Raw genomic sequence first — 14,055 nt, forward strand, 5'->3', positions numbered from 1 at the left:
ATTGTCATGTTGGAATGTCCAAGTACGTCCCATGCACAGCTTCCTGGCTGATGTATGCAAATGTTCCTCCAGTATTTTTTGAAAACATACTGAATTCATCTTGCCATCAGTTTTGACCAATTGCCTGTGTCTTTGTAGCACACACATTCCCAAAACTTCAGCGATCCACCTCCGTTTTTCACAGTGGGAATGGTGTACCTTTCATCATAGGCCTTGTTGACTCCTCTCCAAATGTAGCTTTTATGGTTTTGGCCAAAAAGCGAAATTTTAGTCTCATCACTCCAAAAAGACTTGGTAGCAGAAGGTTAGAGCTAATAGGTTCAAAGGGCTGTTTCTGTAAAACAGACAAGACTAAATTCAAATCCCATGGGCACAAAGGAGATTTGACTAGCGTATATAACTGCAATACCCCCTGAATAAAAGCCCGGACTAGGGAATGAGATGCAAGTGGTCTTTGAAAGAACACTGATAGGGCCAAGATCTGACCCCTGATAGTGTAAGGGCCAGTTTTATCTGGCCCTTAGCACTACCCCCAATTGAATAAAAGCAAGAATCCTACCAATGACATACTTTTGAGGATGCTACCCTTTGGATTCGCAACAGGAAACATATGCCTTCCAGATTCTGTAATAGATGAGCCTGGAGGCCAGCTTCCTAGCATTTACCAGAGTGGAGAGAACTGGACCACGTTTCTTCAAAACATCAAATTTAGATTTTGTAAGGAAGGATGGAATACTGGTCCCTGAGAGAGCAGGTCTGGGCAGAGTGGAAGAACCCAAGGTTTTCCCACCGCCATCCTTATGATCTCTGTGTACCAGGATCTTCTGGGCCAAGCTGGAGCCACCAGGATTACTGGTTTCCCTTTTTTCTTGACCCTGCAAAGCAGTCTCGGTAAGAGCGGAATCAGAGGGAAGGCATAGATCAGAGAAAACTGGTCCCAAGGAATCACTAGCGCATCTGCTCCATATGCTAGAGGATCCCTTGTTTTCGATACAAAGTTGTCCAACTTCCTGTTGAACATGGAGGCTAGTAAATCGACATCTGGGGTACCCCATTTCCGGCATAGGGCTCAAAATATCTTGGTGTGCAGAGTCCATTCTCCTGGTAACAGCTGCTGGTGGCTCAGATAGTCCGCTTGCTAATTCTCTACCCCCAGAATGAAGCCTGCAGAAAGACAGGGAACATGCTTTTCTGCCCAAACCAGTACTTGGTTCACCTCCCTATGGGCATCCCAACTCCGGGTGCCCCCTTGATGATTGATATAGGCCACAGCAGTAGCATTGTCGGACTGTATCTGGACAGGATAACCCTGCAACCTGTACGTTCAGGCTCTGAGGGCTAAATGCACTGCCTGGATCTCCAAAATATTGATGGCAGGCTCTTTTCAGCCTTGGACCATTTTCTCTGGGCCGAAGCCTCTTCCAGAACTGCCCCCCAGCCCATAGGGCTGGCATCTGTTGACACCACCTTCCAGGTGACTGGAGTGAAGGATCTTCCCCTTCTCAAATTTTTCATTTTTAACCACCAACTGAGGCTTTGTCTTACCTCCGATGACAGGCACATTGGCAAGTCTTGGACTCTCCTGTTCCAGGCAGATAGGATGCTGTTTTGCAGCAGTTTTGAATGAAACTGGGCGTAAGGAACGGCCTCGAAAGAGGACACCATCTTTCCTAACAACCTCATGCAAAGACGAATGGATGGTTCCTTCCTCGTCTTGACCATCTGGATCAGTTCTCTTATAGACTTGATCTTTGACTCGGGTAAGAATACCCTGCTTTGGGCAGTGTCTATGATCATGCCCAAATACTCCACCCTCTTTAAGGACTGCAAGAATGATTTTTCAAGGTTGAGGACCCAACCTAAGTGCTCTAGGTATCTTACCATGCTGTGCACATTGTGGTTTAACTGTGCTACCGACTGCTTTACCAGTAGCAGGCCATCTAGATAATTCCGTCACTGCTATGCCCTGCGCCCTTAGATTTGCTAGAAGCGGGGCTAGAATCTTCATAAATACCCGGTTTACAGTAGCTAGACCAAATGGTAGGACCACAAACTGGAAGTGGCGCTCTGCTACTGTGAACCTTAGGAATCTTTGGTGAGTGGGACAGATAGGCATATGTAGATATGCGTCTTTGATGTCTATTGACGCCATGAATTCTCCCCCTAATAGGGTGGAGACCACAGAGTAGATTGACTCCATGTAAATGGGGCGAATGTTCAGGAATTGATTCAGGCTCTTTAGATCTAGAATAGGTCTGACATCCCCATTTGGTTTTGGAACCACAAAGAGGTTTGAATAAAACCCAGACCCTTGCTGTTTTAGGGGAACTTCTATGATTACCCCTTGGGATAACAAGTGATCCAATGCCTGGAAGAAGGGCTTTCTTTTTACTGGATCTTTGGAGATCTTTGACCTTAGAAAACAGTAAGGCAGGATTTCTCTGAACTCTAGCTTGTAACTCGCCTGCCAAGCCCCTGAAAATCGCAGAAGTCGACCCCCCCCCCCACTTGGCCAAGCGGGGGCACCCCTTAAAAGGAGGTTTGGTGTTCTGCTTAGCAGATTTCCGACCCCAAGGTTTCTTTTGTCCTTGGGCTCGGCCCTGGGCCTTGCCTTTTGCATCTGGCTGAAAAGGCCGCCGTCACTGCCTGGAGGCCGTGGCCTCAGGAATTTGGGATAGAGAACGTTTAAAAGAAGGACATTTACTCTTTTTATTAGCTGGTAAAAGGGTAGTCTTACCACTAGAAATCTTCTGGATGTATTTATCCAGGTCATCCCCAAACAGCTATTCCCCATGAAAGGGGAAACAGTTTAAAAGCTTTTTGCGTGGAGCTTCAGCTGACCAATGCTTTAGCCACAGAATCCTGCGCATGTGTACCAGCAGGAGGGTAAGGTGGGATGCCTGCTGAATAGAATCTTTAATGGCATCTACCGCAAAACATAAGGCTATAGGCAGGTCCGCCCATAGCTTAACCTGATCAGCAGGAAGATCTTTAAGCCCTTGCTTCACCTGCCCCTTTAGTACCTGACACATGCCAGTAAAGATTCCAGCTTTTTCTCAGTTGGATGCTTAACCTGAAAATTTTCTACAGGACAAGTCAGATTTTTGTTCACACAAGACATAGCCACATCTATTGCTAGCAAGCTCAATTTCTTGGTAAATTTTTCCTCCATTGGGTAAAGGAAAGCAAATTTCTTAGGAGGAGAAAACAGCTTGTCTCGGTGTTCCCAGTCAGCATAAATACATTTTTCCAATAAAGGATGGCCCGGGAAGGTATATGCAGCCTGCAGGGATTTTCATGATCCCAAGGAAGAAACGGGGTACTCGATTAACTCAGAAGAGGGCAATTTGTACGTAGCACTTAGTTCTGCATAACATTGCACCTGCAATTTGAGAACCTGAGAGGCAGAAAAAGCCTCCTCTGATTCCTCTAATTCATCCGACTCCTCCTGATCCTTGTCCCCTGGTGGAGTAGTATCATCATCATCATCAGACTCATCTTATGGGGGTTTTAGAGCAGCAGAAGGGGACCTACTCCGCTTTATGCTCTTCTGTGAGGACGCTGCGATTAAAGTAGCGATTTTTTTTCCTCTAAATCATTTAAACCATTTGCTGCTAAAGTGTCTTCAGAGACATATGCAGGAGCTGCCATATTAGGAGATACTGCAAAGCCTGACAGGGGCAATGTCTCATCCTTTGCAGATGCATCAGGTCCAGCAGGGGAGGATGCAGGCATGACTAGGACCCCCAATCTGGATGGCAACGCCTTAGTGCCCCTCTTCCCTGCCCCTGAACTCCTTCTACAGGAAGGCATAGTCCTAATCTAGAAAAAAGGGGAGGTACAAGCGCAGGCGCATCAACTGAGCTAGCTAGCAATACAAACAATATGTTGCTAATTTGCACAGTCTGATGCTGAGTAGGCGTCTTGGTGTGCCTGCATCCAACACACATGGAGTTGCTTACGTGCCCCAATTTGCTGTGTCCCTCTTGCATACAGAGCTCTGGCACCTGCGAGTTTATTAAAAAAATTCCGCTCTGCGCTGTGGCTGTCGTGCACACAACCACACCCCTCCTGCTTCCCCACCAAACTGGCTTCAAAAGCGCACGCACACAGGGTAATGGCGCCAGGAGCAAGAAAGGGGAGAGAGAGATCCCTCCAACAAGCACCACGGACCCCGAACTATGAGGGACCCCTCCTACAGAGTTGTGGCAGAGCCTGCAGCAAAGGAAGTGAGCCGCTCAACGAGCCGGCTGACACTGAGCTTTCGATTCCCTGAGAGCATGGTAAGTAGAACACCATGCAAATAAGGAAGAACACTTAGAGAAAAGAAACGAGTGCTGCACCCCCGACTACTATCAAAAAAAGGGAGATGTCTCCCACATGGGGTTTTCTAGGAAGCAAATGAGTAGAAAAAATAAAAATTGTATCAAATACTTACTGTAATTTTCCTTTCCTGACGCCAAACCATGGCAACATACTAGTGATAGAGCTCCGCCTCTTGACCACTCCCTCAGGACCAGTGAATAGCATAAATGAAGACCTGGTTAGCCACCACTCCATTCTTTATAACAAGCAACATACCGGAACGCACGTGGGTGGGCTCATATGCTGCCATGGTTTGGCGTCAGGAAAGGAAAATTACGGTAAGTATTTGATACAATTTTCAATTTTCTTGACGCCAACATGGCAGCATACTAAATAATGACCAAATAAGTAGCTGATAGGGAGTGATCTATTTGTCAAACCAATCTTCTAATTAGGATGAGACAGAGGACTGAATACAAAGTCCCCTGATGACAAGGCCCCCCCAAGTCTATTCCGTCAAATTTGAGTAGGAATGTTGGAGCGACCGTGATACCCCTGTACAGATGTGCACCATAGATTCTCTTGAATGTGTTGCCTATGAGGCTTTAACCGCTCTGGTAGAGTTCTTGTCAGGGCTGGCTTAGCCCCTCCTCCTCTGGGCTGGCCGCTCAGCTGTCGGCTAATTGCCAGCTCTCTTCTCTTTCCACAGTTACCAGCTGTTCCTGATGATGCTCGTCCGACCTGCCTATTTAAAGCCTTCCTGTTCACTTTTTCATTTGCCTTTGCGTTGGTCACATCACAAGGAACCATCTCCTGCTGTTTGTTTCAAGACTGGCTTGCTGACATCCCTCCTGGCTTCTATCCTGCTTGCAGTTGCTCTCCTTGGATCCCTGGCGTCTGGACTGGCTGATTACCCGATCTGGTTTATGAACTTTGGACTGGCTGACTACCCCATCTGGCTACTGGACTCTGGCTATGCTTGACTACACTTTTTTCTATTTACCTTTTTTATTTTTATTAATAAACAAGTGTGATTTGATTGTACTTCTGTCTCTGTCTGTTTCATGGTTCCCGACAGTTCTCTGCCGCTGCTGATGGAGGCTTGCGACCTCTAGTCCTATACACAACCAAGCCTGCTAGGATCCATGCAATAACTTTCCCTTGATGATTCCCAACTGCAATGACAAAAGGTTTATTTAGATGACCTGAAAGACACAATTGTGGAGAGATACTTCTTTAAAGTTCTGAAAATTAACAGTACTTGTGACTTTCCTGTGTGATGTTCTGGAAAGTTAGGCAATGTCCAGCTGTCTGTTAAATAGCAGTCTGTTGCTACGTTTGATGCAGAATGAACTACAAGGTCCAACTCTACTCTTTCTGGAAAGAAAGGAATATATTATATATATTATATATCATTTTTTTCTTTTCTTTTTTTTCTTTTTTTTTTTACTTTAAAGCTCCAAGAGCTTGAATCTCTGATAACCTTCTGCTTAAAGTTCTTGCAATTGATACTGCCTTGTAAATGATGGCCTGAATCGAACATTAGTGATAAATATAAATGGTGCTGTGCTTCTGCCGTGAGAGTAAAAATTTGAAGGAATCAAAAAAATCGCATCTAGCCTAAATCAAAATACGGTACAAAAATTACATAATGCCTATAACAATATATATATTCTAAAAATACCAGGAATTAATATATATAAACAATATATATATATATATATATATATATATATATATATATATATATATATATATATATATATATATATTATATATAAAGTGCAAACGTGCAAAAAAAGATAAATATAAAGTGCACAGAGTGAATAAATAAATTGCAACTATAAATTAGATATAATGTGAAATATATACCGTGATATATATCCCAATAAATATAGAGGAAACACAGTGTCATATAAAGTGCAAGAAAACTCTTATATAACAAACAATAAACAGTTCTGGAATAATTCACACATTAGTTGGTGAACACTTGGATGTTTTTTGGCACTGGGTTTGGCACGGATGAATTACCTTCAGCAATAATTCAAGAACTGTTTATTGTTTGTTATATAAGAGTTTTCTTGCACTTTATATGACACTGTGTTTCCTCTATATTTATATTATATTTATATTTATTGGGATATATATCACGGTATATATTTCACATTATATCCAATTTACAGTTGCAATTTATTTATTCACTCTGTGCACTTTATATTTTTATTTTTTGCACGTTTGCACTTATATATATATATATTGTTTATATATATTAATTCCTGGTATTTTTAGAATATATATATATTGTTATAGGTATTATGTAATTTTGGTACCGTATTTTGATTTAGGCTAGATGCGATTTTTTGATTCCTTCAAATTTTTACTCTCACGGCAGAAGCGCAGCACCATTTATATTTATCACTTATCCACTTTATATGAGATTTGGTTTGGCTCATACGGTGTGTGCAGCATTTGTTTTATTTTAATCATTTTATCCAATACTCCTATTAGTGCAGGTGCCAAAATCACCATACTGAATCGAACATTGCTCTGTTGGAACAAATGGTTAGACTGATAAGAGATCCAGCAACTGCAATAGATCTTTCTTCCTTGGTGACCGACTCCTCACGACTGCCCTCAAAAGTTGTGAAAATTAAGGATTCTTGCTCCTTTCAAATGTGTTACTGCCAGTATAGCCCACACTCGTGAGCTATGTGAGGATAGGCTAAGGCCTGGAGGAAGAATACAACAGCTGACACTGGAAGGGCAGTAGGATCAATGTCTCGCCTTACCAAGAAAAAGCAAACTTGTTCTAGAATTAGACCTAGATGTTGTAAGTAGAATGTCTTCTCACACACAACAAAAGTAGAGATCACTCTGGAGTAGGGATGAGCTTCGTGTTCGAGTCGAACATACGTTCGACTCGAACATCGGCTGTTCGCCCCCCGAACATCGGCTGTTCGCCCGTTCGGCGAATTCCGAACATTATGGGCCGTTCGCGCCAAATTCGTGTGGCGCTCACGGCCCACAATGCACTGCGTCATCGCAGTGCATTGCTGGCTCATGATTGGCCAAGTCATGCACTGTGACCCCGCATGCTTGGCCAATCACAGCGCCAGCAGCGAGGAGAGCCATGATTGGCCACAGGCAGGATGCCTGTGGCCAATCATAGCTCAGGCTGTGTAGTACACGCCCCACACTATATAAGGCCGCCAGCGCGGCGGCCTTATGTAGTGTGTTGGCGTCGGAAGCAGTTAGTGGGTGTTCTGTGTACCTTCAACACAGTACACACCGGTCGTTATCGGCCGATTTTCGATCTTGCTGTTGTGTAGTGGTTGTTGTCTGCTTGCCATGACCGCAGTATACACCGCTATATTCACCTCACCTATATAGCTAGTGATCTATCTTTTATAATAGAGCTTGCAGTCAGTAGTGTTAGGAGCGTGCGTGCTGTCTGCGTGCTCTGTACCCAGTACACACCACTATATCCACCTACATAGCTCTTCTCTATTTGAGCCCACTTGCCATCTGCAGGAGTTATTGGAAGTTGTGTGTGCCTCCAGCACAGCACAGTATACATCTGTATATACACCTTTATCTCTGGTGTTCTATAAAAAAGGCATCTGCAGGAGTTAGTGGGTGTTTTGTGCCTCCAGCACAATATACACCTGTATCTACCCTTTATTGCTGTTCTCTAATAGAGCCATCTGCAGGGCTTAGTGGGTGTTGTGTGACTCCATTACAGTATACCCCTTTATCTCTGGTGTTCTATAATAAAGGCATCTGCAGGGGTTAGTGGGTGTTGTGTGCCTCCAGCACAATATACACTACCCAACTGCTGTTTTACCCAACTCTCCTCAGGCCATTACCATGTCTGGAAGGCCAGCAAGGAGAGGCAGACAGGCGTGAGCCGATAAAAGAGGGCAAGCAGGCTCTGTGTCTAGAGACAACAGTGCTGGTCGTGGATGCGGTGCATTGTCATCAGCACGTGGCCATGAGACACGCTTGTCCTTCTTTTCGGCAGCTGGACATGTTGAACCGCAACATGCCAATGACTTGGTAGAGTGGATGACCAAGCCCTCTTCATCCTCCTCATCCTCTCTCACCCAGTCTCAGGGTACTAGCAAAGCAGCTGCCAGCGCATCGTCTTCCCTCCTCTCAATGTCATCATCAGTGACTCCTTCCCTAGACCCACCATGTCCTCCTGAGGAGTCTCCTGAACTCTTTGAGCACAGTGTTGGGTACATGCTTCAGGAGGATGCCCAGTGTTTTGTGGGCTCTGATGATGACACTCAGCTAGAGGAAGGCAGTAGCGTGAGCGCAGAGAGAGGGGATGCTCAAGAAGGACAGCAATCTGGCAGTCATGTTCCACAAGCTGCAGCATACTGCCAGGTTTGCTACAGCGATGAAGAGGGAGGGGATGATGAGGGCACTGACTCCACGTGGGTGCCTGGTAGGAGAGAGGAGGAGGAGGAGGCACATGTCCAACGAGGCAGGATGCCCTCCGGGGGCCAGCTTAGGGGCAGCACACCGACTGAATCACACCACAGAGCTCCGCCTGTGCAGGGCGCTGCCTCTGCGCGTTATTCTAAAAGTTCTTTGGTGTGGGCCTTTTTTGAACGAGTGCATCAGATCGCACCGCTGCTATTTGCAACGAATGTCTCAAGCGTATCTCGCGTGGCCAAAACATCAGCTGCTTGGGCACCACATGCTTGACCAGACACATGTTGACCTGCCATGCAGCTCGTTGGCAAGTGTACCTCAAAGACCCACACCAAAGAACAAAGCGGACCTCTCCTTGCTCCTCATCAGCTGGCATCTCCAACCCCACTAGACCTTCAGTCCTCTCTGAAACCTGCTCTGAGAGGAATGAAGGTGTAGAATTAGGTGTGTCACAGCCAAGTGCTTCCGGGCACTCTGCTAGCAGTACACCCACGTCCGATTATAGCAGGCAAATGTCCCTGCCCCAGCTGCTGGACCGGCGAAAGAAGTTCACTCCCAGCCATCCACATGCCCAGAGGTTGAATGCTAGCTTGGCTAAATTGCTAGCACTTCAACTGCTGCCTTTTCAGTTGGTAGACTCGGCCCCCTTCCGTGAGTTTGTACAATGTGCGGTTCCTCAGTGGCAGGTCCCCAAACGCCACTTTTTCTCACGGAAGGCAATTCCGGCTCGCTACCGGCATGTGGAAGGCAATGTCCTTGCCTCGCTGGACAGGGCGGTCAGCGGTAAGGTGCATATTACCGCTGACTCATGGTCCAGCAGGCATTAACAGGGATGTTACCTGTCTTTCACGGCCCATTGGACCACTCTTCTGGCAGCTGGGAAGGATGCAGGACAAGGTGCAGTAGTGTTGGAGGTTGTTCCACCACCACGCCTCCAAAATGCCACTATTGGTTGTGACACACCTCTCTCCTCCACCCCCTCCTCTTCTTCTTCCTCCATGGCCTCTTCCAGTGCTCTGTCCTCAGAACCAGCGTTGCTCCGTAGGCGTTCCAGGGGCTACGCAAGTACGCAGGCAAAACGATGCCATGCCGTGCTTGCGCTGGTTTGTTTGGGGGACAGGAGCCACACTGGGGCGGATGTTTTGTCAGCTCTGCAGGGGCAGGCCGAGAGGTGGTTGACGCCACGCCAGCTTAAGCCAGGAATGGTGGTTTGTGACAATGGCACCAACCTCCTCTCTGCCCCCCGACAGGGACAACTGACCCATGTGCCCTGTGTAGCTCACATCCTTAACCTGGTGGTGCAGCGGTTCTTGGGCAGGTACCCCGGCTTACAGGATGTCCTGAAGCAGGCCAGGAAAGTCTGTGTGCATTTCCGCCGATCATTTAATGCCTGTGCTCGGCTGGCTGAGCTCCAAAAGGAGTTGAACCTGCCCAAGAACCGCCTTATATGTGACATGCCCACCAGGTGGAACTCAACGTTGGCCATGCTGCAGCGGCTGCACACACAGCAGAGGGCCATCAATGAGTAACTGTGCGACTACGGCATCAGGACAGGATCAGGGGAGCTCGGTTTTTTCTCACCACGCCAGTGGGGCATGATCAGGGATGCATGCACTGTCCTGCCACCGTTTGAGGAGGCCACAAGGATGGTGAGCAGTGACAGTGCATGCATCAGTGACACTGTACCTCTTGTCCACCTCTTGGAGCATACGCTGCGTGGAATAATGGACAGGGCACTTGAGGCAGAACAGAGGCAGGAAGAGGAGGACTTCCTTGCCTCTCAAGGCCCCCTTTATCCAGACAGTGTTCCTGCTGTGCCACCCATCACACAGGAAGAGGATGAGGAGGAGGAGGATGATTGTGTCAGCATGGAGGTGGAGGCTGGCACTCAGCATCAGCAGCAGCAGTCTTGTAGGGATGATTTACAGTCCCAAGAAACATGTGGACTTGTACGTGGCTGGGAAGAGGTAGCTGCGGATCATGTTGCCCTTAGTGACCCAGAGGACTCTGGACCGAATGCCTCAGCTAACCTACGCTGCATGGCCTCCCTGATCCTGCAAAGCCTGCGGAAGGATCCTCGTATTCTTCGGATCAAGGAGAGGGACCATTACTGGCTGGCCACTCTCCTTGATCCACGGTACAAGGGTAAGGTTGCCGACCTTATCTTGCCATCGCAGAGGGAGCAGAGGATGAGACATCTCCGGGAGGCCTTGCAGAAAGGTCTGTGCAACGCGTTCCCAGAGACTGGGAGGTTACAAACTCCTGGTCCTGGACAACGTGTTGCTGAGGCATTGGTCAGAAGGAGCGGGGGAGAAGGTGGCTGTCTGACTGATGCTTTCAGACAATTTTTTAGTCCGCAGCCCCAAGGTATGATCGGTTCCAGCAACCATCGCCAGCGACTGATTTACATGGTGCAGGAATACCTAGGGGCAAGGTCAGACTTGGACACCTTTCCCACCGAAAATCCTCTGGCTTACTGGGTCTTGAGGATGGATCACTGGCCAGAGCTTGCACAGTATGCAATTGAGCTACTGGCCTGTCCTGCATCCAGCGTTCTTTCGGAACGCACCTTCAGTGCTGCTGGTGGCTTTGTTACCGATCACAGGGTGCACCTGTCCCCCAAACCAGTTGATCGACTGACCTTCATCAAGATGAATCAGTCTTGGATCACCCACAGCTACCAAGCACCTGAAGCTGATGTAACCAAATAATTTTTTTGGAAATATCACATCCCTTCAAGACTGCCTATGCTGATGCTGAGTGACTGTCCTGTTATGTTGATTGTCTATTCTCTTCCTCCTCCGCTGATATCTTGGAAGAACATTTCTGGTTCTGGGTGATGCCATCAGCCCAATTTTTCTGCCCCTGTTTAACAGGGGCGTTTAATTACAATTTTTGATGCAATGCTTTGCAGCAGGGCTAATTCCTGCAATAAAAATAGAGTATATGGGAGAGGTTGCAGTGTGGTGGCACCAGCACCAGTGCCTAAGGCCCAATTTTTCTGCCCCTGTTTAACAGGGGCGTTTAAGTACAATTTTTGATGCAATGCTTTGCAGCAGGGCTAATTCCTGCAATAAAACTAGAGTATATGGGAGAGGTTGCAGTGTCGTGGCACCAGGACCAGTGCCTAAGGCCCAATTTTTCTGCCCCTGTTTAACAGGGGCGTTTAAGTACAATTTTTGATGCAATGCTTTGCAGCATGGCTAATTCCTGCAATAAAACTAGAGTATATGGGAGAGGTTGCAGTGTCGTGGCACCAGTGCCTAAAGCCCAATTTTTCTGCCCCTGTTTAACAGGGGCGTTTAATTACAATTTTGGATGCAATGCTTTGCAGCAGGGCTAATTCCTGCAATAAAACTAGAGTATATGGGAGAAGTTGCAGTGTGGTGGCACCAGCACCAGTGCCTAAGGCCCAATTTTTCTGCCCCTGTTTAACAGGGACATGTAATTACAATTCTTGATATAATATTTCACAGGAGGGCCCGTTCCTGTGCCCACCCAGAGTAACTGTGAGGACTTATAGTGTTGTGGCACCAGCACCACAACCACCAAAGGTCAATTTTTCTACCACTGTTCAACAATGGCATGTAATTACAATTCTTGATATAATCGTTCACAGCAGGGCGCTCCAGCGCCCACCAAGAGTCACTTTGAGGGCTTACAATGTTGTGGCAAAACCAAGACCTTGTTCCGCCATTTCTGCAGAGCATATAGGGCAGGCCCCTACTTTCAAACATCCAACTTACAAACATCTCCTACTTGCAAATGGAAGGAGACAACAGCAAGTGAGATGAAAAAAGATGTACGACAAAACAAATTATACAGGGGTGATAACCCTTCCCTATGTTTTCCAAAAAGCTTAAAAATAGTTTTTTTGACTGGAGCTACACTTTAAAAATGTACCAGTTGAAAATTACAAACAGATTCAACTTAATACAAAAAACCTACACAGTCCCTGTCTTGTTTGCACCGCCTGTATACTGCTGTTCTGAGTATATAGGGCCTGGGGGCCACACGCATTTCCTTTTTTTAATATGGGTACAGGGTTCCCCTTAATATGCGTACAAGACCCAAAGGGGCTGGTAATGGGCAGGGAGGGCTACCCATGCCATTTTTCTCAATGATTTTCAACCATATTGCAGGAACCAGATATAACATTAAAACCGCAAGCAGTTTTCAATGATGTTATTTCCGTTTAATGTCATTTTGTGCAGGGACTGTTCTAAACACGGGAAACACGTGGCACTTCACAGGCATACTACAGACACCCCCCAGGCACCATATTTAAAGGAATATTTCACTTTTTTTTTTCACTTTAATCGTCATTAAAATCAGTGCTCCCTCCAAAACTGCCATTTTTAAAAACATTTTAGGCATTGACCCATGTCCCCTGGGGCAGGAGCCAGGTCCCCAAACCCTTTTTAGGACAGTATCTTGCATATTAGCCGTTAAAATTAGCACTTTTCATTTCGAACGTTCGAGTCCCATAGACTTCAATGGGGTTCTAAAGTTCGTACGAATTTGGGGTCCGTTCGAAAGTTCTGGTGTGAACCTAACCGGGGGGTGTTCGGCTCATCCCTACTCTGGAGTGAAACTGGAGCAGCCGGAGTTGCCCATCCTCCCCCTTTAGTGCCCCTACTTGCAGCCCCAGTCTGCGTATGTTATAGAGGGGAAATGCCTTCTGTATCCTGAAATGAATGGCCAGGGAAAACTGAGGGCCTCCTGGTCATAATGGAGGACTGGCTATGACAACTATGTTTTCCCTTGACAGCCTCAAGGGGAATCTCATTTATGGGAAATGTTGGGGAAAATATATAGGTTAGATCGCAGTCCCGGGGAGAGACCAGAGCATCTGCCCCTTGGGGTACAGACAAAATCAGACCACAGTTTGTGATTACTGTGGCAAACGAGGAGGTCTGTCTGTGGTAGGCCCCACCTGTGGACCAGCTCAGAGAAGACCTGGGTCATAGACCCACTCTTTGTGCTCTGGGAAGCTTGTACTTGTTCAAAAGCAACTGCTGGGAGGTAAACTGTTTCCGAAATTTTGCTGGTGGTCTTCCACCCCAGGTGTTATGGGTTTAGCCTCTCTCAATAGCATATTGCTGCGAGTTTCATCCTGGAGTTGAATATAGGCGACTGCTGCCCTGTTGCTAAACTGCAAGGAGATTGGTCCTCCTTGACTATGTGTAGTAAGGCCTAAGTGCTAAAAGGGCTGTTTGAATCCCATCATGTTCAAGATTACCCTCCTTGGCTGGGAATCTCTGCTTGCATCTTCCCGGCTGTCTTGCAGACATGATTCGTAGCCATTCT

This window comes from Lithobates pipiens, unplaced genomic scaffold (genome assembly GCF_037356315.1).
Source record: "Lithobates pipiens isolate NorthernLeopardFrog02 unplaced genomic scaffold, aLitPip1_a1.2 Scaffold_25, whole genome shotgun sequence".
In the NCBI taxonomy this organism is placed as follows: domain Eukaryota; kingdom Metazoa; phylum Chordata; class Amphibia; order Anura; family Ranidae; genus Lithobates; species Lithobates pipiens.